Source organism: Mycteria americana, chromosome Z, assembly GCF_035582795.1.
Source record: "Mycteria americana isolate JAX WOST 10 ecotype Jacksonville Zoo and Gardens chromosome Z, USCA_MyAme_1.0, whole genome shotgun sequence".
NCBI classification, from domain to species: Eukaryota; Metazoa; Chordata; class Aves; order Ciconiiformes; family Ciconiidae; genus Mycteria; species Mycteria americana.
In genome coordinates this window covers 37,901,534-37,928,185 of record NC_134396.1, presented here as the reverse complement: position 1 = coordinate 37,928,185, position 26,652 = coordinate 37,901,534, and the positions used below count along the sequence as shown (strand labels likewise).

The 26,652-nt window shown below is 42.0% G+C and overlaps 1 long non-coding RNA gene across 8 annotated transcripts in view; it reads right to left on the bottom strand.

Annotated features, from left to right (window-relative positions):
* Positions 1–1,400: 1,400 nt before the first annotated feature.
* Positions 1,401–26,652, bottom strand: part of LOC142402725 (uncharacterized) — a 63,237-nt gene continuing 37,985 nt past the window's right edge. For 5 of the 8 annotated variants that reach the window (XR_012773450.1, XR_012773449.1, XR_012773453.1 and 2 more), the window contains 2 exons: positions 23,306–23,564; positions 3,193–3,391 (listed from right to left, as the gene is read on the bottom strand). This is a non-coding gene — a long non-coding RNA (uncharacterized LOC142402725). Of the gene's footprint in view, positions 2,253–3,192; positions 3,392–4,968; positions 5,094–23,305; positions 23,565–26,652 lie in introns of those variants that run through there. The other 3 variants (XR_012773452.1, XR_012773451.1, XR_012773456.1) reach the window with 3 other exon arrangements.

Below are 26,652 nucleotides of genomic sequence, written 5' to 3'. Positions count from 1 at the left end.
CCATGAAGCCTGAATTTCAGTCTCAACTTGTTCTCAGATGTTAACCTGGCCAAAACCATTCCTGAAAAAACAAATCTGAACAATGCCTTTCAGGTCTCTGTTTAGTCAAAATGGAGTATAGTTCAAGAAAATGTTATTACTGAGAACAAAAATAAACTGCAATGTTTACTCCAATTGGAAATGAAAGATCTATAGAGCTCAAGCTTAGAGATCCAGAACGATACGGTGCTGTTAGTGACAGATACATCCATCAACATAGCACCTTGGGAGGAAAACGTACTCCTTGCTCAAGCGATGCAGAATGCAGGAATTCGCCCTAACGGTCTGAACATTCATCATGCACAGCATAGCCAAAACCCTCAAGTGAAAGCCACAGAAGGACAGGGGAGCATTGCTTGCTAGCTCAGAAGACAGAAACTGAGAAGCTCTGGGCTCCCCGGAGACACCACGTCTGCTCTGCTGCAGCACAACATGCTGAGCATTACAGTGTGTTCATTTTTGACTGTTTCTCATCCTTCCCAAGCTGATCAGCTTGAGCACCAAGTGCCGCTTTTTTGTTTTTTCCTTTCAACAGATGATTGAGCTGATTCCTGGTAAGGATTACCATGAAGCCCTGTTTGAGCAGGTACTGCAACTTTTGGGCAAATCGCATTATTATTGTTATTTTAGTATTACTATTACTGTTAGTTATTTTGACAGCGATATTCATGGCCCAATATGAGCTGCCGGTTCCACTGTGCCAGGCAACACAGATGATTGCAAGCCTGATGCTGGGGGGTACTACGCTGTGCTGGGTGGCATCTTTGCTTGGGGTCCCACGATGGCCCCTGTCTCGTCGGACTGGGCTGCAAAGTGTGGGCAAGAAGGGACAGGCTGTGGCCCGGCACAGCGGGCAGGGCTTTAGGACATGCCAAAACACATCGAGGAAGAAAGGAGGTGGGTGGGAAGAGAGAGCTATGGAGGTAAGCTGGCACAACCGCACAGCAAAGAGACAGCCCCTGCCCCAGGAAAGCTGAGCAGACAGCAGCTGAGACAGAGAGAAGCTCATCCCCGCAGCAGAGGGAGTAGGGCACACAAGCGGCCTAAGCCCCATGGAAGCCAAAAACGGGATCGACATCTTCCATGTCCCGGCCAATTCCCAGCTCATTCCTCCTCCCCACCCACCCTCGGGTGTCTCCCCACCGCTCGATCCCCCCCGACCCCTTCCAAACAGCCACTGGGCCCAGTCCCACTCCACGAGCCCCTGCTAACCCCGCTCCTGAGAGACCAGCATAGTTTCGGGGCATTTCAGGATGTTTCCACGGAGGCCGGGGGCTGGTGCCCTTTGCCAGGCGGGGTGGGTGTTTGGTCAGGGCAGGTGAGGGCCCAGGTGCAGTGCCGGGCAGCTGGGGACTCGCCGATGGGGATCGATGTCTGCTTTGTTTTGGGGAGATGCTGGAGGCAGGAAACGGGGATGTCTGTTAGCGAGGTCTGCCTTCGTGTTTTGAGCCGGCTTTTTCGTTTCGTGTTAAAATCCCAGGCCACTGTCTGGCTGTTTCCTCAGCATAAATCAAAGAAACGAGGCTGGCTGTTTTCTTGTAAGGTGAAAGCACAGTCATTTTTGGTTTACTGTTTCTTTTCATTAATCCTTCATTGGAAAAATGATAAAAATGGACTCTTCTCATAGCTGTCAGCTAAAACCTGAATCTCTGCCCTCTCTCTTAGAGGGCTTTTGGCTCAGTCAGAAGGTTGTTTAGCTTTCCCTAGGCTAATGCGTTCTTGGAGGTTTAAGTTTTGTGGTGAAAGTTGTCATGTTTTTCCTACAACAACAGTTTTAGTAACATCTAATAACAGTCCAGTAGGCTAAATGGATCTTGAGCCTCCAATGAAAGATAGGGAGGAAAGTAACATTATTTGCTTTAAAAGTTGGTGCTAGCATTCCAGTGGCAAATACTACCTAAGGAAACATTTCTAAAGCAAACATCTTAGATGGTGGTTGCTCTTTTCTTCAAGGTTTTAATTTTTTTTTTCTTTTGCCATTTTCAAAATATTTAGAAGATATAGACTGAAGTGTTATAATACCTGAACATATATCCCATGAGTCAGAGTACCAGAGGCTTCCTACCAATGCTTGAAAGACCAGGAGAAGCTTTCCTTCCCAAAGAAATAAATGATGCGCTCTAGTAGGAAATGTCTTCTGAGCCAAGTGCAAAACTGAGTGAGAGGGACTGAGAAGAGCATGGGGAAACACAGAGATCCCAAAGTAGAGGAGACTTTCCTAAAAATATTGAAGTGAGAACTGGTTAGCAAATCAACGTGAATTTAGTGAGATTTGTATGCAATTATATACACTAGTGTGCTCTACTTTCTACAGACAGAAAGAAAGACCTCTTGAACTGGGCTGTCTCTTCACTTTGAGCTGATGGCCAAACTGATAAAAATACCCAAGAAATGTTACGTGAGCCTTAAAGAAATGGAAAGAAATTACATTACAAGCTCAGGCATAGATATCATGAAAAGGCAAAATTCAAACTTTGGGGTAGCACACTGTTAATATGAGAGGCTTTTGAGCTGGGGGGTGGAAGATAGATGTGAGTTAGGCTTAAGGACAGAATCTTTCTCAATCTCCAACTCCTCATCTCAAGATTCAGAGCACATATTTTCCGTAACACTTACCCAGATGTTCCACTCAATGCCTGGCCAAGCCCAAGAAATTCCCCACCATAAATCTTTTTCTTATTTGAGAAAGTTGGAAGGTCATTTCCAGGAGATGGCGACTTTATTGTTGAAACTCTGGATTTACAGCACATTTATTTCCTTGAAGGTTCCTCTTGAGCAAACATTTGGAACCAACAGCATGAGGTCACCTGGGAGGGGAGAAGTGTAGAAAGAAACCACAGTTTCTTTCATAGGAAGTTTAACAAGTGTGTGCCACCTGAAGTGCACTGCTTTACCTGCTGTTGCTGCACTGTCTAATATAAGGGACTCTTAAATTTAAAATAGTCAGCCAGAGCTATATTTGTCCATTGAAATGAGTGTCTTCTTATGCCTCCTTGCCTTGCCTTGCTTTGCATTGCCTTGCCTTGCTTTATATTGCCTTGTCTTGTTTTGCCTTGCTTTGCCTTGCCTTGCCTTCTCTTGCCTTGCCTTGCCTTGCCTTGCCTTGCCTTCCCTCCCCTCCCTCCCCTTCTCCTCCTTCCTGTACTCCACAAGACTGGGATGCTGTACTCCTCCAGACTAGGCTGATTCAACCATCTAGGCCAATATTTGAACAGTGATTGTGTATTGTAGCTGCTTGTGGTTTCCACACCTTTCCACACCTTGGGCTCAGTGACCAGGCACAGCAGATGAGAGACCCACACTGCTGAACCAAGCTGGACCGAGTGTTTGCAGGATGCACATGGTGTTTATGCTAGGATGAGAAGGAAAATATTTCATATATTTATGTGTTTCCTAACCAGAAACTATGCACGCACACAGGAACACATATAAACTTCTTTTATAGTGCAGCAATGAAGGATGGGAAAAGGAAAAAAGGGAAAACTTAGGCAGGAAGAGAGCATAAGTAATAGAGATGTATGGAGAGAGTCAGGGAGAGGATAAAGAAAGAAAAAACAAATGAGTGTTAAAGAAACAGGGGAAAACAAAAGAAAATGATACATGATGTCAGAGGTGAAATATAAACTGATAAACAGCACAATCCTTATTTTTATGTAAAACAGGCTGATAAGTTTATCCATTAACATATACACATAGATACACATATGCATACACTGCCTCAACATGCAATGAATGGATAGGGTTTAGCTGAGTTTGATGCATGGCAGGAAATAAAATAAAATGCATTTATCAAGCACATAACTGAGCAGCATCTGCTCATTTTTAAAGCTGTCTGAAAGGCAGAAGAGAATGACCTTCTCCATCTGTATCTCATGGAGGGATCCTGGGGAATATTACCATATGAATTTAATAAAAAGTTGCTGTCACTGGCATTTTTATAAATAAAATAGAGACTTTGTTATCTAGGCAAGAGGTATTTTTCTGCTATCCTGATTCAGTCAGGCTCTAGTTAAGTGAAGCCTGAAACCGTACTCTTCAGTTTTTCCAATTTAGCACGTGCGTGGCACTGAACATATGCTATGATGAAGGATGGCTTGCTGAGTTGGAACCTTGAAAATCATGCCTGTAGTATTTACTCATGAGAATAATCCTTTTTGCTTATCTGTTTAAACCTATAAACAGATTAAAAACTTAAAAACAGGACATTCAGTCCTGTTTTGCCTGAGGAAATAAACCTCGCATGCAGCAGTAATAATTGCAGGGGCAGTTCGTTATAGTGAAAAGGGAACAACTGCTCTCTGGAGCTTGCAGAACACTTCCAGCTCCTGGTTGCACAGGATCTGTTGTCCCTGTTAATCCTTGTGGGTAGCCTAAGTTCTGCTTGATCCACAAATTCGAGCTACCTTTCCAAGACACAGTAAGAGAAATCTTCTGTGAAGGACCCTGAGTTCTCATATTTGCCACAGAATGTCAAAGTATGTTTCATGTGACACCTAAATATGTCGCCTAGGAAGCTGGTTAAACCTAGGTAGCCTGTTGTTTCCCCATCTAGCCCCGTTCATGGGGAGGAGACACTTGGGAGACACTCCTGATGCCCAGTGAATTATAATGCCCAGTGACATGCAACTCCCCCCAGAACAGAAATAGGTGGAGGCTATTTTGGGCTTGATTTTACACACAGCGGCCATTGTTATTAGCTGTGGTGGACTATATTGGTTTTACACATGGGCTTCCTGCACCCTTTGACATATCAGGGGCCTCCTTTCCTCAGAAGATCTTGCCTTGGACCCTGTTGGCCCTGACTACATGCCCGGTTCCCCTGTGTAGATGGATCCATATCTGCATCATAAGCATTTTCCATGACGATGCCTCAGTGGGCTGCTTTTACCAAAAATAGGTGTTTTGTCTCCAGCTGCCTCTTCTTTCTACCTTTCAAGTCAGGTATTTCCTCAAGAAAGGCCATGCCAGAGATGACCAAGGTCAGCTGCTGGGCTTGGGCTGTTCTCTCAAGTTCTCTCAATGGATCAAGTCTGAATAGAGGAGGAGGTCGAAGCCTGGGTAAACAAGACATCTAGTCAAAAGGCATGTTTCATTCCCAGCTGATTAAGAATTTGCAGTCAAAGACTAGGTGATGTAATTTGAATATATAGCTTATGTCCCACCAGAACTTTCTGTTAATGTGAACACCAGGATACAAACTCTGGAAAGGGACCAGCAGTCACAGTATTTCAGCCCAATACTGTCTACGTGTTCAACAGGACAGGGAGAAAATAATCTCCTAGGTGCGGATATGAAAAACAAGGAAGCTGTTGAAATGCAAAGGAATAAGCTATATATTAGACATATATTTTAAGTATCCATATGAAAGCTGTGAACATTGATTCTTAGGTACGAGTTCTCTAGTGCTAATTCTCATACCATTTATGGTATAATTAATTATACTATGTGGTGACTTTCTGCTGCTCAACTGCATTTGTCTTCTGGTTGCTATCAGCCCCCTGCCCTCCAGCTCCAGCACTCCCACTGCTGCTTCTGTCCTCTCTTTTTCACATGGCTTTTTCTCCCAGATGCCAGAGGTCTGCCGTAGCGTTGCTGCTGTGTGAGAGAAGGACTATGTGGCCATTCAGTGCTTGCCTGGTTGCACCTGAACCAACACAAGCCATTTTGCCAATGGTCTCTCTAGACTGCGTGTTTGGTTTTAAGCCACCTGAACCAGTGATGTCTATGCTACTACACTTGGGATCTGAAGCCCATGTCTCTGACAAGGCTCCTTTTGCTCTGAAGCCATTATATAAACAAGAAGCATACTGTGGCTTAGTCACTGAGCATTTTAAGTGTTGTATTTCTACAGTCATTTCAGAGACAAAATGTTATGGGGAAAAAACAAGCAAATACTGCTCTGGCCATTATTTTCAGACATCTGTGCCAGATCTTTAAAAGTGCACTGATCCTCTCCTGTTGCAAAAAAGTTTGCCTGCGTGAGATGGATATGCCACTCTTGCTCTGTCTTCTGCCCAACAGTATTTGGGCAAGAGAGAGAAGAAATTAGGACCCGGCTTGTTCCAGCCCTCTCTAACTTCCTCCGGCCCCAGGAAACACAAGGCATTCTTCACCTTTAAGAGGTACTACTTTGCACTGAGCCTCTTGTGCTCTGTAGCTGGTTGGTATTGGGAAAACCTGTGTGGAATAGCTGGCAAAAGCCATTGCAGCAAGAAGTTTGTGCAGGACTAATCATTACTTGTATCCCCGGGGATGTTTTCTTCCTCATCCAGCGTGGCTGTTTCCTGTAATCCCTTTCAGTTCTTCCTTTACTGCTTATTCCACATATATTCTTCCTTCACTCTTTATTACTCTTTTTTATTTTGGTTTTAATCACTAAAAGGCAGACGCTTCCTCCTATTCTGTCTTTGCAAGGTGTCTAGCACAAGGACACACTGTTTTCCATGGGCCTAAGCATCTTTGGCTGCTGTAAACATGCAGTAAGTTTGATTCGCTCCAGGGGCATGCTAGATTTATGGCTGCAAAGAATTTCAGCATGGACTGCTCAATATCTGGAAATCCTGGACATGGACCACAGCGCATGCTCTACCATAATAATAATTTGTAGCACAAGTATGGTTTTCCTTTCCCAAAAGCCACAGAGAGGAGTTCACAGTGTGTCTTCATGCTGCATTTGAGATGGTTGCATCCTGCCCTTAACCAAAAGAAAATATTTTCTTTTATTGTAAAAAATGTGTTCCTGACCTATATTTTGCTTTCTTTTGGGACTCTTTCCTTTCAAATATGGAATTGAAAAGGGATGGATTTTGCAAAATACAGCACAACTCAAAAAGCAAGAAATTTATTTTCCTCTGCATCTGCTTGCCAGCACTGTGTGGTTACTTATTGTTATCACAGTGCAAAAGTGTAAGTTGGTAACAATACAGACATATCCAAATTGTAGTAACAAGCAAATAATGACCAGATTTTAGAGGACATTCCCTCCCAGGCCATGAAGTATGCCCTGATCTCTCTTGTTTGCACAATTATCCAGTGTTTGTCTGTACAAACTCAGATAGGTGTCTGACCTACAACTCTAGGTACAGATTCAGTTGCCACTTTGAAAAAATGAGCATAGAAGTGATTAATTTCTGTTGGATTCTGTGACCCACAGAAGTGGTATTTTAGGTTGCAAATGCTGGAAATAATTACTTGTCACTCAGGGTAAAATGATGACAGCTTTTGCCTGCTTCCTTAGCTACCTTTTCCACAGTTTTCCTTCTTTAAAGTGGAAGACAATGCATTATCTCTTACAGATGACCGGTATTCCTTTGCTAAAACAGCTCTGTTTTACGAAAAACACCACCAACACTTCTTGGTGAGGTCTGAAGACAACACCAAGCAGCTGAGGCTTGAGGGATGGGGACTGACTCTGAGAAAGGAAAGAAGCTGGAATGGCTTTGGTGCCTACTGGAGAGCAGAGCTGAGCACATCTAGATTTAACTATTTAACGAGAGTTAAGTGATGTTGGAATTTGGCTCTGTCTTTATATTTTTAGTGACCTTGCTCTAGCGATCATACTGGGGCCTCTTGCTTGGCACATTTTCCTCCCTGTCAGGGCTGCAAGGGAGTGGGAAGGCTGGCAGGCATCTTTGAGGAGCACGGCTGGATCAACGCTGGCAGCAGGACACTTTTGCTCGTGCCTAAATTATGACTTTCTGAGAAAGAAGATGACGGCTGTGCAAAGTACAATAATTAATAACTCCATTGCTGCCTCCCCTCTTCTTCCACTCTCTCAGCTCATTCTTCTCACAAAACCAGACAGTTTCTCTTTGACAGCAGCCTGAAATACAGACTCACACAGCTTATATCTTGTCTGTCACTGGGATTTAAATATTTCAGGCCCTGGCAGCACAGCCGGTTCCTCACTGATTAGAGCCTGATGAGGCTGGTTTCCTAACAGAGATGGGTTTTATTCATGGCCCTTCAGATTCTCCATTTCCCACCTTTAGCCTTTCATTGCTCTGGGTAATAGCTGACTTTCTTAACTGCCCTGAGAAATGCTGCAAGAAGAGTCCCATTGTGCACAATCAATGGAGCCCTGGGCTCTCTCCTCCCCTGGCTATTATGGGAAGGGAAGCCTTTTTAGTCCTTAGACAGACAAAAGGGACATTATCTTTTTTAAAAATTATTATTACTTGAAAAGATGATCACGGAGCTGCACAAGCCCCTCATTGCATTTTATATGCATATACGAAAACCTGTTCTCTGTGGAACTTATGCCTTATCCATCTGCTGATGAAGAAAGAAAGTAAGACTGGAAAAAATATTTGCAATCTGCTGGGAAGACATCCTGTGGGCAGCTGGATTTGTTGTTTCACTGAACACTTTGGCACTTGAAGGGTCTGTAAATAATTCAGATGCAGAACTGAGCCAATGGATCAACAGGTAAAAGACACACACAGAGGCAAACAGAGCAAAAGAAATGGTACTTTTTCCATATGGGTATCTTTGAGAGGATGCTTTCTACCAGGGGTAAACTTTCTGGAGAGCATGATGTGGCAGTAAGGGTACCCCTTACTGCACTGCATATTAGGCAGCCGCCCAAACCAGAAAGGACCTGTCAATCATAAAAGGAAATTAAAACTTTCCTCCTGGGTCATTTGGGCCATTTTGCATGATCTAAGTGAGAATTTAAATCCCCAGCCCTGGAGGCAGCGGCTCCTCTGAGGAGATCAATCTCGTCCTCCAGCCAGGCTCAGATGAGCGTGGACCACGGTACTGACCAGCAGTGAACTTGCCAGATAGGATCACAATAAATCCCAAGCTTCTCCTATCTTCCCACAGGTAGGGGGGACAAGGGAGAATAAGGGCCCCTGTAAGATTGATGCAATGAGCACTTTGGGATACTAACACAGCTGATCATTAAGCTGATAAACAGTGATAAATGCAAGCCTTTACCTTAATTCAGAGCCGCCTTCAGCTTCAGAAACAATATATAGGTAGAGCACAACCCCAGAACATCTGTATAGAAGTACTCTATTCATAACACGACATATAACACAGTGGGTGATTATGAACAGTATGTCTCTTTAACTACATTTCAGTGATGCAGTAACTCCTCTTAATAAACATTGCCTGGCTTATCTCTTGGAAACTAAAAAAAGTGATTGATGAGCTTCTGAACTAGTGTTTCATTTGAGCTGAGGTTTTCACTGACTGATAAATACACCAGACTCGCTTTGGCGTTCCAGCTTATCTCAGCTCCACAGGAATAACGTTGCAGAAATGTCTCCTCAGCCTTTAGGAGAAAAAGCAGGAAGATATTTCTGAGGCTTATCAGCCCACACTAGAGTCTGTGCAGCCTTTAAGTCTTACTGCTAATCTTCAGTAAAAACAGATGCAAAAGCTTGCTAATGTTTTTAAGGTTAACTGCAGACCCTTTTCTTCAGCACAGCACCAAAAGCATCCTAATTTGCTTTTCTCAGAATGCTTGTCAGTTCGCCTTTGCCTGGGTTTCTTTCTCCTTCTATACTCCAGTGCAGGGGCTGGGCAGCAGAGAGGGAAAATACAGGGAGATGAAACCAGTTCAGGGCCCTACAGTACAGACTGGGAAAGTATTGAAATGGACTGAACTGGAAGCTGATCTCACTTTGCCCAAATAAAGTTGCTAATTGTCTAATCATTCAGCTCTAACTTCAGTCAGTGCTTTGGGTTTCCTCAGGATCCGCTTCACAAGCATTTAAAACTTTAAAAATAGCATTTAAGGAAATTTATTAAAGGGTTAAATGTGGTAGGAACTCCTTAAGAGTTTTAATATTATATTCTTTACCCAAGGCAATAGACAGCTTCTTCAGAGTCATTCCATTCTAATGTGTAAATGCTGAAAGCAATTAGACTGTGTCCTATGTGTATTAAAGTATTTAGGAGAAAAACTTTGGAAAAAGTGACTTTTCACAAGCAGCTGCCAAATATTTTCTAAAAGTTATTGCATTACTAATAATATAAGAAGTTTTAGTTTTTAAAGCAAAGGCTGTTTGAAACATATAATTCCAGAAAAGTATTTTGGTGTGATAAACAATTTTTTAAACTTTTCAGTATGGGAATGGACAATGCAACAGCACCCATTGTAATGTCTGTTGGCCAGAAAATGATGTTAAATAGAAATTTTCATGAGAAGAGTTTACATTTTTGTTAAAAGAGACAAGCTATTTTGTTTTGAAGAACTGAAACACCCTTTTTATTTTTAAAACAACAGCCTGAAGTACTCTGAAGAAATGCTTAGCTGTCATTGCCACTTTGAGGACAAAATATTCCTTCAACTCTGAATATCGAACATGTTTTGTTATAGATGTCTTGTGTGGAGCACTGGGTTGCACATTTTGCTGTTGCTTCTTAAAAGGCAATAAAGAGAAAGAGCCAGCATTTTTCTGTTTCCTTGTCCTTTGTTGCGGAGTAGGCGTACAGACTTTCTAATGCTGTTTTATTTATAGATTTCAAATCCCTCCAAAAGGATCACATGCCCTCTGATGCCTGCAATAAGCCCACTGGCTGTTTATGACTAGAAAGTTAGTATTCATATAGAGACTAGGCATAAATGAGAACCAGACCCTACATTACTTCAATCACCGAGGGAGGGTGTCTAAATTAAATGTATGCTATAAAAAGACTTTAGTATTAGTCATGTCTGCTTGATGAAATAAGGCCACGTCTGCTTAATTAAATATTATCAATAGTCTTAAAATATTCTGCTGCCTAATGAAGCCAGTTACCACCTGAACTGTTTATACAGTTGCTTTCTGTGGCTTTTGATCCTCTCCATCCCACATATGCTGTCACTGAAAGGCAGAAGGTGGAGCCAAGGGTGCTCGTGAAGCTACCTTTCTTAATCATCACCTGCCAATTTTATCAAAGCATCAGTTAAGCGTGGTGTTCAAAAGGCTAATAACAAGGATATCAGTCTCCTTCGAATACCTGCATTTTCACTGCGCATAAAAAGAAACATGTAAACATAAAAATTAGGTACCCTTTTAAATCACAGTGTGCTTTGGCTTGCAGCTCTGTCTTGTTAAGACTTGAGGCAGTGCATAAACGTCTCTCTGGCTAATGTAAGAGCTGCCAAATGACCACGGGGATTTTAATTATAGGAAGAAGTAATTGTTCTGGCAAAAAAAGGTTAAGAGGATGTAAATATTGTAATTGTATTTAGTCACAAGGGGAAAACAGGGCATATAGCTTCTCCTGAGTTCATGGGGGGTCACAACTTTTCTGTGTTTTGGGCCATCTTTGCCCAGTGGAAGGTGCACCTTTACATATTTGCATTTAGACACAAATCCTGGGCTCTCTCTCTGCTTCCCCTGCTTTTCAGTGGAACTACAGCTTTCTGCACTGAGAAAAGCAAGAAGAAGGGATCCCAGCAAGCGCTCCTAGCGTGCAGAGCTCCAGAAGGCAGACTGCAAATAGGCGCGGGGATTTAGAGGCACAGAGGTCCATCCTCTGCTGCCTGGGATACAAAGGCCCTGCAGTATCTGCTAGGAGCATGCAGTCTGTGAGGAGTATTTCAACTAGGAATGTTTAGCTTTGACATAAATGTCATAAAATCCATTCAAGTGATTGAACAAGGTTGGACAGGAACTGGGCTGAAATTTAGAGAACAATCCAATATGGCTGAGAAGCTTAGCTGAACAGGTTGGTTGGGATTTTAGTACTTACAAAACTGGCAGCCAAAATTTCCAAAATGGCAATAGATTCTGATCTTCTGCATTTTACTTTATGCTCACAGACAACTCGCCAGCCAGGTCCCCACATTTTTTGCTCACATCCTGCATAACCACCCGGCTCACGTGTACAGGCAGAGGAGGTTGTGCAGGGAGAGCAACTCCGATTATTTTGGATGTCCTTTGAAAAGGCGGAACTACCGGAGAAGAGTTAAGTGCAAGAAATGCATGTTCATCTGAGGGCAAAACTGAATCATAAAGATATTTGAAGTCAGTATGTGTCATGGTCCCGCACCAATGCTTGGGTTTTTCACAAGCTGAGAGGGAAGTTGACTTGTTCTCTCCTTTTTTGATTTCCCAGTGTCACGGACTGGGACTGTGGAGGGTTATTAACTCACAGGCTCATACCTTTTACCAGCTAAGCCCAATAGCAACGGTACTGTTAAGTGCTAATCTTAGAATGTCTTACGTACACTGAGAACATCTGTACATTTATCCTAGTAGTATAATGTTTGCATAAATCTTGTCACTGTACTATACACATACATTACACGTGTAGTCTTTATATTTAAAATTGTGCTTGCTTGAATATAAATATCAATGCAAAATGTAATATTTTATATAAACACATATTTTACTGTTGTATATATTGTGTGTATACAGAATTTCTTAGGAGACAGATACCAAATACATTTTTAAAGATGATCTTACTTGGTAAGATGAGAGCTCACTTGAGACACTGAATGGCTTAGGCATCTGGTAATGGGATATAAACCTTTAGACCTCCCTATCACCACTTCAGATCCAGTCAAAACCAGAAACAATCAAAAACTACCACCATCCTGACAGTTTGGTGGCCAAGAAGCTACAGACTGCTTGTCTTGGTCCCTACTGGCGTGTCAGAGCTCAGTCCTGCTGGCACACGGCAGACAGAGACACAAAACTAGCATTAGTTTCCCCCGGCTGTCCCTGGCAGGGCAGAGGTTGTCCTCCACGGGACTCCGGTGCCATCCCCCCCGAGTGGTACAGTCATCCGCTGCTTCTCCCCTGGGGCGGTTTGCTTAATTCCTCCACCTGACCAGGGAGAAGCTACAGTCCCAAAGCTCAGTGCCAGCTGCGTGAGCTCTCTTTTCAGATCCTGTGCATACAGGGATAAAGTCATGCTCTTGACAAGAGGGATTATAGTGTGACAAGAGAGAAACAGCGTGGCCAGCAGGACTAGGGAAGTGATCGTGCCCCTGTACTCGGCACTGGTGAGGCCGCACCTCGAATGCTGTGTTCAGTTTTGGGCCCCCCACTACAAGAGAGACATTGAGGTGCTGGAGCGTGTCCAGAGAAGGGCAACGAAGCTGGTGAAGGGTCTGGAGCAGAAGTCTTATGAGGAGCAGCTGAGGGAACTGGGGTTGTTTAGCCTGGAGAAAAGGAGGCTGAGGGGAGACCTTATCGCTCTCTACAACTGCCTGAAAGGAGGTTGTAGCGAAGTGGGTCTCAGTCTCTTCTCCTAAGTAAGAAGTGATAGGACGAGAGGAAATGGCCTCAAGTTGTGCCAGAGAAGGTTTAGATTGGATATTAGGAAAAATGTCTTTACTGAAGAGGTTGTCCAGCATTGGAACAGGCTGCCCAGGGAAGCAGTTGGGTCAGCATGCCTGGAGGTATTTAAGAGACATGTAGATGTGGTGCTTAGGGACATGGTTTAGTGGTGGACTTGGCAGTGTTAGGTTAACGGTTGGACTCTATGATCTTAAGGGTCTTTTCCAATCTGAATGATTCTATGATTCACACAAAACATCCTCAAGCATAGCTGCCACCTACAAGGTGTACCTTGATAAGCAAATAAAACATGTAGTGGCACCAAACATTACAAGAGCTGAGCCTGTTCTGTGAATAGAGAGAGACTTTGTCTTGAGGGCTGTCATTATGCTGTCTTTTATAAGCATTAAATTAATCTAATTCCTGAAATGAGACCTTAGCTACCAGCATCATCCTCGAAACTCTTCCTCTCTTATCCTTTTTGGATTAAGCTGTCATTCTCATCATTTGGATCCTTCGGCAAAACAGATGAAAGGCAACAATATGGTAACCTTAAGACTGAAAGATCTTCAGGACTGTCTTCCTTCCATCTGGGTTGGGACCTATAAACTAAGGTAAGCACAAAAGAAAAAATCTATGGCTCCTATGATAATTAAGGCAAGCACTATCTAGATTCTGTACTTCTGGTTGAAAGAGGGGAAAGGACAACATGTATTCCTGGGATACCAAAAAGATATTTTTAATACATGGAAGAGTTTTATTGTCATTCATTACCAGCTATCCATATTTGGACCCGACAGAGATGCTGCTGATGTGCCTGGATTAATTGGGTGAGAAGTACTTGCTCAAGAAACTTGATTTACAGTGCTGGCTGGATTGGTGTAGGATACTTGCAAAGAGATTGCAGATGACAGCAATGTTGTCAGGATACACCTAAGCGGCTGAGGCAATACCCACCTCCATGCAGGAAAGTCACCCAGAGAGAGAAAAATACCCTCTAAAAGAGAGAAAGAAGGTTGCGCCTTGCCCTTATTTGCACTGGTGAAAACTGAAGATCAGTCAGTGCCCTTCTTTTCCTTCTTCTGTCATTCACCCCCTCAAACATGCAGAGGCATTTTGATCATTATCACACATAACTGTAATAGCCATACTGCAAAGATAACACATACAGATACACCTCTGAAGTGGTATGTAAGAGAATGGAATATTCTGGCAACACCTACCAAGCAACCCACACATCGCCTATGCTAGGTTTTGCCTTATGGCAAGGCACCCCATGTAGAAGGGGTGGAAGGGAAGGTCAGGACACACGTAGGTTTTCCCTGATATAAGTGACATGGTGTCTGGACCCACATATCCCACAGTACACAGCCTGTCCAAAAGCAACATTGGGCATAGACATGCAAGGGCTAGTGCAGAGGTAATGGTGAGTCAGCGTACCCTAAGTCTTACTGCTCCTAAAAATGCAGAGTTAGCAGTGCCTTCTGGGGTACTCTGAAGATAATCCAATAATGCAGGCATCCTATGGATGAAGCCCTGGTGGTCCCACCATGCATAATTTCCTTCCATCCAGTTACCAGAAAGAACTGTTATTCTTGTTACTGCATTGCATGCATTTTTATTCATCTCTATGGCATCTGACTGCTTTACCTACGTTGAGACATCCAAACTCTTAATTAGGTAGATTAAACAACGACATTATCCCTGCTGCCTGCAGGTTTAGCTGTTAGCTCAAAGACAAAGATTTAATCAGTGAGAATGCCTGAACAAAGAGCTATCATGTAGCTCCTGATGAGTGTTATAGTTGTATGAGCAATCTGGAAAAATTGGCGAAGTTCTGTGCTATGCATGCTCGGTTTTCATCAGCACTGCCTTTCCCACAACCCTCTTTCCTTCCCAGTTCCTTGTGTTTGTCTTAATTCAACAGGTTTTTTTAATCTCATTTTCATGCTTTACATTAATATATTTTCATTACAGCTTTTTCATAGAATCATAGAATCATTAAGGTTGGAAAAGACCTCTAAGATCATCTATTCCAACCATCAACCCAACACCTCCATGTCTACTAAACCATGTCCTGAAGTGCCACATCTACACTTTTTTTGAACTCCTCCAGGGATGGTGACTCCATCACTTCTCTAGGCAGCCTGTTCTAATGCTTGAACACCCTTTCAGTAAAGAAATTTTTCCTAATGTTAAATCTAAACCTCCCCTGGAGCAACTTGAGGCCATTTCCTCTCATCCTATCCCTAGTTACTTGGGAGAAGAGACCGACACCCACCTCACTACAACCTCCTGTCAGATACTTCCTCCTTTCCAAAGGACTACTCCTAAAAAAAGAAAAAATTGAAAGAATCTGAATTTTCAGGTGTTACTGTCATCACTTTTCTCATTTTGCCTGTACCTGGACTGCATGGCAGCAAACTAGCTAGACGTCATGATGAGCAAGAAGATCTTCTGCTTAGCTTGAGATTTGGTCACTTGCATGCCAGTTCTTCCAGCTGCCTACTAATGAGACAGGTAATTAAACACTCAAGGCATGTTAAAATATTATTATATTAATTAGTACAGATTTTCTGGTAGAATATTCTAACCCAATAAAATATGAGCAGTGTCCTGCTGTTCTTACTGATGTATGTTACCTGGTGGAGTCAACGTGTTTGAGCCTGCACTTGTTTATACATCAGCAATTCAGGGCAATTATTTTGCATCCTGCTCTATAGTGATGTAAAATGGGTATGATGTTTATTGGAATAAAGATTGAGACTGGTTAGACTGAATCTTGCTACAGAAGTTGATTGCTTTTGTTAATATTGCTATCAGACGATTGGTCTGGTTCTTGGAGACATGGATGTGGATCTCTGCTTTTTATTTCCTCCTCCTCCCACATTTCCGTTAGATGACACAGCCAGAGCATTATCCAATAAAATCATCTATTTGTGCAAGGGACTGCAGTAGACTTACAAATACCCAAGCCACATCACGTTTAAGTAAAATCAGGATTCTCACCTTCTTCAGACTGAACTACCTCAATGTGCCACAGGACTGGGAAGAACAGTGCCTCTAAGCAATGGCCAGATGTGGCTTGCAAGATTAGAGATGGGCCCAGGATAAAGGGCAGATGTGAATGCTCCCAAACTTTGGCAGAGCCAACACCTTGCATTCAAGTCCTCCAGCATAAGGAATATAAATCAAGGTTCCTCATTTTCAAAAATGAGGTGTAGTCTGCTGACTTCTCCAATCTTTTAAAATGCTGGTCATTGTCGCCTGTGATTAGTTTCACAGAACTCCTACCTTTCATTTTTGGAAAAGTTTTGTTAAACAAGAGTGAATATGATTGAAATACCTCAGGATGATTATACTGCATATCAGAACATGCTGAGTTCTCAGTATTTCACTTACTCTTACTGGAGAGCATTCTTGCAGGCACATCACCTTCTGAGAAGTGCTCATGGGGCTCTGCAGCACCAATGGCACTGTGACTGTTAATGGAATTTAATGACTTTGGCACAAAATTATAGGATCTGGCTCTCTGATATTTGCCTTCCTCACCTGGGGCTTCAAGCTAAACATTTAACAAGGGAAACTCACCATCCCTCCTGTCTTCTCTTCGCTGATATTCAATTAAGAAGTTTATTTAAGTAGGCCAGCATTTGACCTTCCCTGCCACGCTTCTCCCTGTAGTGGAGCTCTGCTGCTGCCCACCTGCTGCACAGTAAGATTGTACTTAGCCGTGATCCCTGGCACACACTGTGCGCTTACGGTTGATGGCTTGCTTGAAGGAGAACAGACCACTAATAAATTGCACAGTCATTACCCTTTATGCATACTTGTTCTAATAGGTGTCGCAGATTCCTGCCTCCTAATAAGGAAAGGAAGTAGAAAAACACATAAATTCTCCCAAGGGAGTCAGACAGCCTGAAGCCACGTTCGACAGCTGTTACTGTTACCATGAACACCAAGAGCAAAACAAGGATTAGAAGGGGGGGGGGAAAAAAAAAAAAGAAAAAGAAAAAGAAAAAGAAAAAAGATGCATTGCCAGGGATTTTGGCAAGATTTTCTGGGATAAGGAATGTGTTTTGCACTGCCCCAATCTATAAAAGCTCAGTGCTCCTGCAGCACGTGATGGAATTTGGAGATTAAACAAACATTGGCATTAATTAGTCTAAAAACGAATCATGTCATTTATCCGAAGTTTGCATTTCTGTATCTTGTTGGTTTTTTTAAAACTGTCACTTTAATCTCCAGCAGAAAGATTTTGGCATTCAATGGAAGCTTGGATGCTATGGTGTTATTAAATCTAATTCACAAGAGGTTTCAGAAAATGTTTTCACAGGGTTTACCTTTCATCTTCTACCCTCAGCTCTGGTCTTTCTCCTGGGGGCCAGCTAATAGGAATCGGGTGCTTCCCTGGCTGCCCTGGAGCTACGCTGAGTTACACCAGCTAAGCCTCTGTCCCTCCGTATTATAGCTGAGAAATCCAAAGGGGAGATTCATGTCCTTTGTAAAGAGGTGTATTTAGTCTATCCCACTGAGATAGTTTATGGCTTTGGCAGGGAAACTGTTGACAGTGTGTACTGTGAATATAGTTCAAAGAGAATTTGAAGTCTTGGAGCTGCAGCTCTCCTACGCTTGTTACATTAATCTGTTAAAGGTGGTCAGTGTAGGTATATATGTATCTATAGAGTCATACCATCAATTAAACACGCTCACTTGATATCCTCCTGAAAGTGGGATTGGGGCACACCACAGGCTGCTGCTGCCTTTTGGAGCAAGGCACAAAACCAAGGCCATAGCATAGCTGAGCACTAAGGCACCCATGGCACATTTCACAAGCTCGCTGGTCTCAGCATCCTGGCCAAATTCCAGTTTGTGCAATTGCTATCCATCTACTTAAAATGTGCTCCCCCATAGTTTCAAGTAGATGCAGTATTCCTTGCTCTTGACTTAAACCATGGAGGGGCATTGCTCTGCTGTATTGAATGTCTGGTGCTTTTAATTCTCATGCTGGCTAACTTTAGGCGCAGACAAAATGATTTTTATTTTTCAGGCCAAGAGTCATGTCTGCTCTCATCAGAAGACCAAAGTTACAACAGATTCCAAAAGTAGGAACAACTGAGGGTGAGAGTGCATATTCTCACAGGACAATCCTGTGAAGGGCTCAGGGGAGATTTTGCTTCTAGCATCACATGATTTCTATGTTTTTCCATGTGTCCGCAGCTTCCCCCTGCTCCCTTGCCTCGTGACTCTCCTTGAACATGAATATGGGTGGTGGATGGTCTGTGGATGCTGACAACTCCCCCATCCCATTCAGAGACATATTTCCATGCCACTTCTGGATTTGGCCTCCTATACACAACCACAAATCTTGCACACTCAATTAATCAAAACACTGTGTGTCTGAGGTCTATTCCGATGGAAGCATCAGGCCAAGATATGATATCTCTGTTTAGAGCGGAGTAAAGCAGTGGGTAACTTAAACACTGAGTATTAATACTGGCTGAAAGCTTAAAAAGACCATATAGTAATTCCTACCTGAGTTTAAAATAGGATTTTAAAAAAAAATCCACAAAGGAACTTTGTGATAGCAATTATCAAAACATACTTTTCTAAACACATTTGTGACAAATGAGAGTAACCAGTAATACTGCTTAATATTCTAAACCAGTTTTAGTTACTGTCCAATGTCAGTCTTAACACAAACTAAAAATATGCTACTTATTGAGCTGGAAGAAGGTTTTGATTTACAATTATGCCTTGATGGATTACCTGAAAGCGCAACCTTCAGGCAAACTGTGATTAACTTGACCAAAGACATCTGGGAGAGCCATCTATGGCCTAAAATTATGACCTTGGTATTCTGGGCTGAAACTAGACACCATTTAAATTGCAGTGCTGAAAAACTCTTCTACAGAGGCCTTTGTTTAGGAGGCCAACAGGTTTTTTAGCTTCAGCAGTTCAGCAGAAACACCTCCTGTGAAGTTACAGGGGGGAAAGAAAGTACTTCCTATTTTTTTGCAGCCATTACTTTAAAAACAAAACTCCAAACACTCCCAGCTTGTATGAATAAAGAAGCAAAAACAATTAATAACCTAATGATTAGCAAATGCTGTAGACATAGGTTTGGATTTCACTTAGCAAGATTTATGGAGTTAAATATAAAAGTATGAGTCTTGAAAGCCATGTGCTCATAATTAGCTCAAGTTTTACCCCTGGATACTGTAAAATCACAACACGCTGTCAGAGCCCATTTTCTGATCCTGTTATCAGCATGGAATAAAGTTTTCCACTAAATGCAAAACAGATTTACAGGTGCTAAAACAGCTATTTTATCAGTGGGAAACAGGCTACCTTTTGTTCTCTAAAAAGGCATTTCATGATTTTACATTGGTCAATTGATCATACGACAAAGGCAAACAAAACAGTTTTGGTCATCTACTGAAACTGAAGAAGATACAAGAAACACAAGGAAAGTGACTGCCTGTCTGAATGTAGGATATACGGTCTTGCATATTGTCACCTACTGTAAAATAAAAAAACAAGAATAAGATCAAAGCAATGCCATTGCCTTCTTATTGCTGAGTATGCTATATAAATCCTCAGAGTTCCTACAGGCAAACTCAAAGGATAACTGTGTTCCAGGCAGCTGTGAACACTGGAAATTAAATTATTCCATTAAAAAGAAGTTCTGCAAAGATAGCAGTCCTGCCATGAGTCATGATGTGAAGGAACTCCTCTTGGACCAGCTCCAAAAGGGAGGAGATATCTGTACCCCAGCTATTGCATTCCTGTCCCACAGCAAGGAGCACACTCCCTGGGCTGGGAGGACAAGTGCCCTTTCTGGGGGAAGGAGCTGAATGGAGGAAACAATGGAGGTGAACGGCTTCTTGCTTGTTTGCAGGCTGGCACCCGGCATGGGGCAAAGAGCCTCTGAGGAGCACTCCAAGTGGTTTGGGAATAGGGGGGCTGAACCGTTTTTAACAACAGCTGCTTCAGAGTTTGGTGATGGTGGAGCAACCGTCTGCTCAAGAAGAAGGAACACCCCTTGGCTTCCTGCAGCACGAATGGTTTAACATGATGGTTGATGGAAACTTTATTTTAGAGACTGTCTGAATACTAGGCCTAGACATGCATGAACCTGAACTCCAGAGCTATTTACTAAGCAGATTGCAAGAAGTTATTTATAACTTTTTAACTCCTAAATGTTTAGATTGAGGTTTTGAAAGCACTCTAAGGGATTCAATGCATTTCTTCCTCTGAAACGTCCCAGCCAACTCAAAAAAATCATGACCCAACTTTGTACCCAAGACAAAGAGTGTGAAAGTACAGAAAGCAGGAGCCTCATGCAGAAACAATACAAAGCACTATGTAAACATTCAGTCTTGCTTTACAGCCTTTACAAAAGCAGAAGAATTAAAGAACAGAAGAACAGTTATGTTGAGTCACAGGGAGGCTCCATCTGACCCTCTAGCATATCACCCAGTTTCCTAAAAAGCAAAACTTATGGAAACAAGGTGATCCTTCCTCTGCCATAACCTCAAGGCTTCCAAGACTCAGTGAGAGGGCAGCTTTCTGAAGTGGAGATTGTTTAGTGGCCGCCAATTCATCTGTCCTTTATGTTTATCATTTTAACTCTCTGCTGGTTGAGTCTGTGTTGCCTGAAAAACAACCTCTTATTCAACTGAAGCCTGCTGTGTGGCAATTCCTCTAGGTGCTCAGTAGTTATATTATTATGAAAAAGACTCCACAGGCATTTCCTTTTTCCCCCTGCCTTCTTTATTGCAGGAATAGGGAAGACAAGCATAAGGTAAAGGGCCTGGCAGCATTTCCTTCAGCAGCAGATGGGATGTTTCAAACTTGCCAGGTCTCTGTTCAAGGGCCATCTTCTAAAGATGGACTGCTATAAAAGGACTTGAGAGATCATTAAGACTGTTACTGATGCTATCTGAGATGGTTTACAAGTAGGTGTACAAGATGGTCCTTTCCTGGTCAAATGGAAGGTAATGTAATGAACACAGTACACCACTCCCACACGGTCTTCCAGATCTGAGAACAAACTTTTCTTGGCAGCATTTATACAAATACTGTACCGTGGTGGTGTCTGTCAGCACCTTTGCTCTAAAACATCAAAGGAAGCAAAGAATGAAAGAGCCATGTATTGACTATTGGTCCAGCCCAGCTAGGAGAAACTTCTATCAAAACATTGACACAGACCTCATTTGCAGATGAACTCACAGGCTCATATACATAAGTGAAGGGAACCTGTGAGATCCTGAGACCTCTGAAAAAGCTAGAAGGTTCAGTTATAAGTCAGCTTTCAAAACCTTGATCCACCTTGTTTTCTTGAGGGAGCCAGAAAACAGGAGCCAAAGCCTTTGACCTGACTGACAAAATGATGACGCCTGGAATTGACATTGTGTCCTTCTTCATGGGCTAGACAGCAGATACATAAGGCCTCAGGTTCCAGTGAAATCTTGCATCCCCCTGTATTCAATGCCGTATCATTCTTCTTTTGGGTTGACCCAGAATCAACAGAACTTTTGTCTCTCTGTTTCCCCCAGCCCAAGAAACCATTTCTGAAGAGTGAACTTCAAAGCGCTTGGCCATTTGTCAGAAATTACCACAAAACTACAAAGAAATAACCCAACAGTAAATCAAAAATCTGAGAGAGAAACCTCTTGCAAGGACTACAAAGGAAGAAAAAAACAAATGGCATGGAGAGTTGATTATAACACCAGCAGTTTGCCACGGCAAAGGAGAAACTGATACCAGATGCTGCTGGGAGCCCTTTCATTACCTTGTGCAAGACCTGCAGAGCCGTGAAGGGGCCCCGTGCAGCACTACCTCTCTATCTGGGATAAATGTGCAGCACTTGGGCACAGTGATTCATGCTTGAAAGAGATCTGCAGAGCCAATTATTATTTTATTTGAATGATGAATTCGGAGACTGATCCCTAGTAAGTTTGCTGCATCCTTTCATCATCTCCCAGCAAGTCTTCTAAAGTTAGCCTGTCTTGAAAAATTACGCTGTTATGTCAGGGCTTTTTAATCAGCATTACTATTTAAACAAGTGAAAGTAACAGATGAAAAATTAATCAAAAATTGTTTAATATTGGACGCAAGTGTTGCCAGACCTTACGGCTCTTGGCATGTACTTTCTTGCTTTTTACATCCTCAAACATCTTCGCCTGGCTCTTTAAAACTTATTTTTAATTCGACTGACTATTTGGTAATTTGGGAATAATAGCAAGTAACACAGCCGTTTTCTTCCATTCTTCTAGAAAGGAAGGTCAGCTAGAAACTGGATGGTTTATGTTTAGGCAGTATTTTCTGCAATGTTACTCACTCACTCAGATTGCGTCAGATGAAGAAAATGTACAGTGCACTAAGGGAAGGAGGCATTTTTGTTCTGATCTGATTTTTTTTTATTAGTGTAATTACAGAGAGTTGTACTCAGCATCTGCTTAAAGCTCTAAGTGTACTGCATGCCAAAACCATGAGAGAGGGCTGGAAAAAAAATTGCCATGATATTGTCTTAAAAGTAATACGTTGGTGTTTGGTTTTTTTTTTTTTTTTTTAATTAAGTCCCTTTTTAGTTGCCTTGTGGTTTCTGAGCTTTTCAGGTTCACTTGCTTTGTGTTTCCACGGTTTTCTCTGCAACCATGAGGGATACAAATGCTCTTTTCCTAACAAGTGAAAGCAGAGATTATATGGACTCACTAGAGTCTGGCAGCTGAGGTTTTTAGCAAAAGCGTGTCAAATGTAACGGCTGTTGTAGTAAAACTGCTAAAACTACCGATACTGAGGCTGAGAATCAGGCAAAGGCCGGACATGCAAAGAAACAGCAGCAGCGAGCTGCAGCAAGCCAGGGGATAGAGAGTGGGGACGTTATGAGCAGAACTAGTAACTCGAGAAGGCAAATGTTATCAGCGTTAACGATTTGTATAATTTTGGGAGACACTTGGCAGCCTTTGTAGAAACGTGAAGGCTACAGCAGCTCACTGGAGTACATGGGCAGGTTTCCTCCACTGAATACATACCTCATGTGTGGTGCTCTTCTGAAAAAATTATCACATTAAAGGCTGCTGAACGTTTTCAAAACCTCCTGATTATTGTGCTATTAACTTCCTGAGTGAAAGGGACAAAGACAGGACAGCATCAGTGATGCTGGTGCCGCTGTACCCCAGGAATGCTCTAGCCCTTTCAGACTCCCAGGTAGGTTCAGTTTCACTGAGCGGCTGAAGGCGGTATGGTGCCATAATTTAACTGGGTTTGATAAAGGAAGCTCCATCTCCAAGTCTGTAAGGAAAGGAGAGGTTACCTTATTCATCAGGAAGAGGCATACTGACTTGCCCTACATCAAGGAACCTGGTTAAAGCAGTACAAACCTGTGGAATTTATTATCGAGCGAGCCTTCATATTGGAGTGAGAAAAAGAGAAAAATTAAAAAGAATACTTTCTAAGCTTATCACGGTTTCTGCACTACGTTGGTCATTGTTTCTGAGTAATAACTTCTCAGAAAACAAAATGACATCTCTGCAACACCGGGCATGTCAAGTATAATACTACCAACATAAAGTATGGTGAATGTTTCCTTTACTATTTCTAAATTATCTTGTTGTCATATTTCTTCTCATATTCATACTCATTAAATACATAGAAAATAAAAGAAAATGCTTCCCACATTGCCACTTTGGTTGCAAAGCCATCTTCCTATCCATTCATACACATTGTGAGGGTTGTCTTAACGTATCTTTGGATCAAGTCACACAGACCAAGCCAGAAAGGGTTATAAATGGTGCTATAAATGTGACCAAAAGCCAGAGGAATGAAATGTAACACTCAGGGTTTCTACAGTACTTAAGCAAATATATTCTCATTCCTTTTGGACAAGGAAACACTTCTTGCTTCTTTTTGTACAGTACCTAACACATGGTACTTGTGTTAGGTACCTAGTCTTAGTTGTACTTTGGATACCCCGTAGCACAAACGATGAATAACAATTAGCTTTTGTGGCTGCTTTCCTCAGTGAGAAGCATGTGACAACAGATCAAAAGTCTCATAAATAGCTAGAGGAATTTGTTCTTTTGACCAAAACAGAAAGCAAACCCCAAGCAAATATTAGCTTTCTACTACATTTTTCTCCCACCCAATTGCAAAACTAAATCAAGCTATAGAAAAATATTTTTCATTTTTCTTCTTGGGACTTGTTTACAATACTGAGGAAAACAATGGGGTTTTTACTGCTGCTGAAAAATCACCAGCCTCCTTCTGAGCCTCCTATTACTTAAGCAAGGATCTAGGTCCAGAAAACTTCACATATTTGTAGCTGAATCAGCTGCACAGTGTAACATGGAAAAACAGCACTGAAGCCGCTGGAATTTGCCTGGATTTCTGTTGGTGGAACTCACAGCAAAATTTGGCCTTTGTGATGACATACCTTCAAAGTTAGGAACCACGCAAATTACATAACTGCTGTAAATGAAGAAGGGTCTCACGACCCCTTTTTAAAAGGAAGGAAAACAATAGTAAAAATATGGTAGCAATACTAGAGTGAAATTTTTCACCCATACTGAGTGTTTTTTGGGGTTTTTGTTGTTGTTGTTTTTTACACTGTGGAACAATGTCATTTAGGAAGTGGTCAAGAAAATGGTGGCTTGACTCCCTTAAAAGAAGTTTGCCCACCAGAGATAAAAAGAAAATCTTGAGAGAAAAATGAGTGAAAGGATACTATAGTCCCAAAGCCAGAGGTTTTCATTACACCTGACAGCAACCTCCATGTAAGTGTCAGATCACGGTCTGAACCCACCGAAAATCTTTGGCTTCCATGTCACCTTGTGGCAATGAGGGCAACAGTTTAAATATAAGTTGTCTGAGAGAGGACTTCCTTCAGTTCATTTCAAAGCTCCTGCCTGAAAATTTAATTTAGTTTGTTCACAGTGAGAGTTAAGGAGTAGCATTTTGTTATTTTCATCCTCTTTGTCGCTTGTGATTTTTTAAAAATCTCTGTCATATCTCCCCTTCATCCAAGTTTATTTTTGCTCTTTTCTCATGGAATATTTCTTGTACTTCCATCAACCATTCTGCCCTTTTCTTTGCCTTTGCAAATGGGGCGATTTTTTTTAAAGTGGCGTAACCAGAACCAAAGGTGGTACTCAGGAGATAGGTGTACCAGGCCCATGTTCAGTGACATAATGATATTTTCTGGTTTATTGCCTATTCTTTTCCTAACAGTTCTTAGTATTTTCCTTACTGCTTTGGACAAAATATGAACACATGCACCTATCTTTTACTTTAAGACATCCCACCCAAGCGCAAAGCTGAGTCACCATTACAGGAGAATACCAACTGAATTAATTCAACTTCAGACAAGGATAAGCGAGGGTTAATGTTTTATAGCATGATTTTCAAAAACTCAAATGGTAAAAGAGTGGTATGAAAGAATACTGTAAACAAGCTCAAGAAATATTTACAATACAATGATAAAAGATATGCTATAGTGAAAATATTTTTTTTCCAAATATAGTGCTTACTATATCGTACCACAAATCCACAGATAAGACATTCAATGATACCTGAACTCAATATTAATAGAAAAAAATAGGGAGAAAGAAAAGAAAGTAAACAAAATATAAATGTTTGGGGAAAACATTTGAAAATCTGTAGAAACACTTGAGGCAGCCAGGTAGTTTGAAGGTAGTATCTGTTGAAAACCTACTAAAATATACTAAAAATATCCAAAGCCTAAGAGAGAAAAAAATTGCCAAAGATTGAATACTGGGATAAAAAAAGAAGCTTTTTCCAACAAGCCCACTGGAAAAATACCACAAGAGGAAGAAGATTCTCTTCAAGCAATGAAAGTAATCCATAAACAGGGGGAAAGGTGTTTGTTGAACAAACGTGAGCACGGCCTTGCGGTGCTGATGGAGTTTTGGGTGCTCCGGACAAGAGACTGCAGTCCCCGACAGGCTGGGAACCAGGAGTTTCCATAGTATCTATAATAGCTGCTGCTGGGTACCTTGGAAAACTAAAGTGCGCTCTTGGACGTATTTGGCTCGGATAGTGAAAGCAGACACAAGTATTCAGACAGGCCCATCTCCAATGGAAATTATGCTGCATTACCACCACAGACAGGGGGACTATGTCTCGCTCCTTGTGTAAATTCCTGCATGATAATCAGGGATTTTATTCATTTGTCGTGGGTTCCAGGTCTTCACCTACAAAATGGGGTAAGGTTTCTTCCCTCTCAGGTGTAGGCATTTATGGTGGCAAGGGGTGTACTGAAGCTATTCTGGTAATTGTAATGGAAGATTCTTTGGTCCAACTTTTGCACCTATTCAAACTGGCCTGTGACTCTCCCACTGCCTGGCAAATATAAAATGAAAGT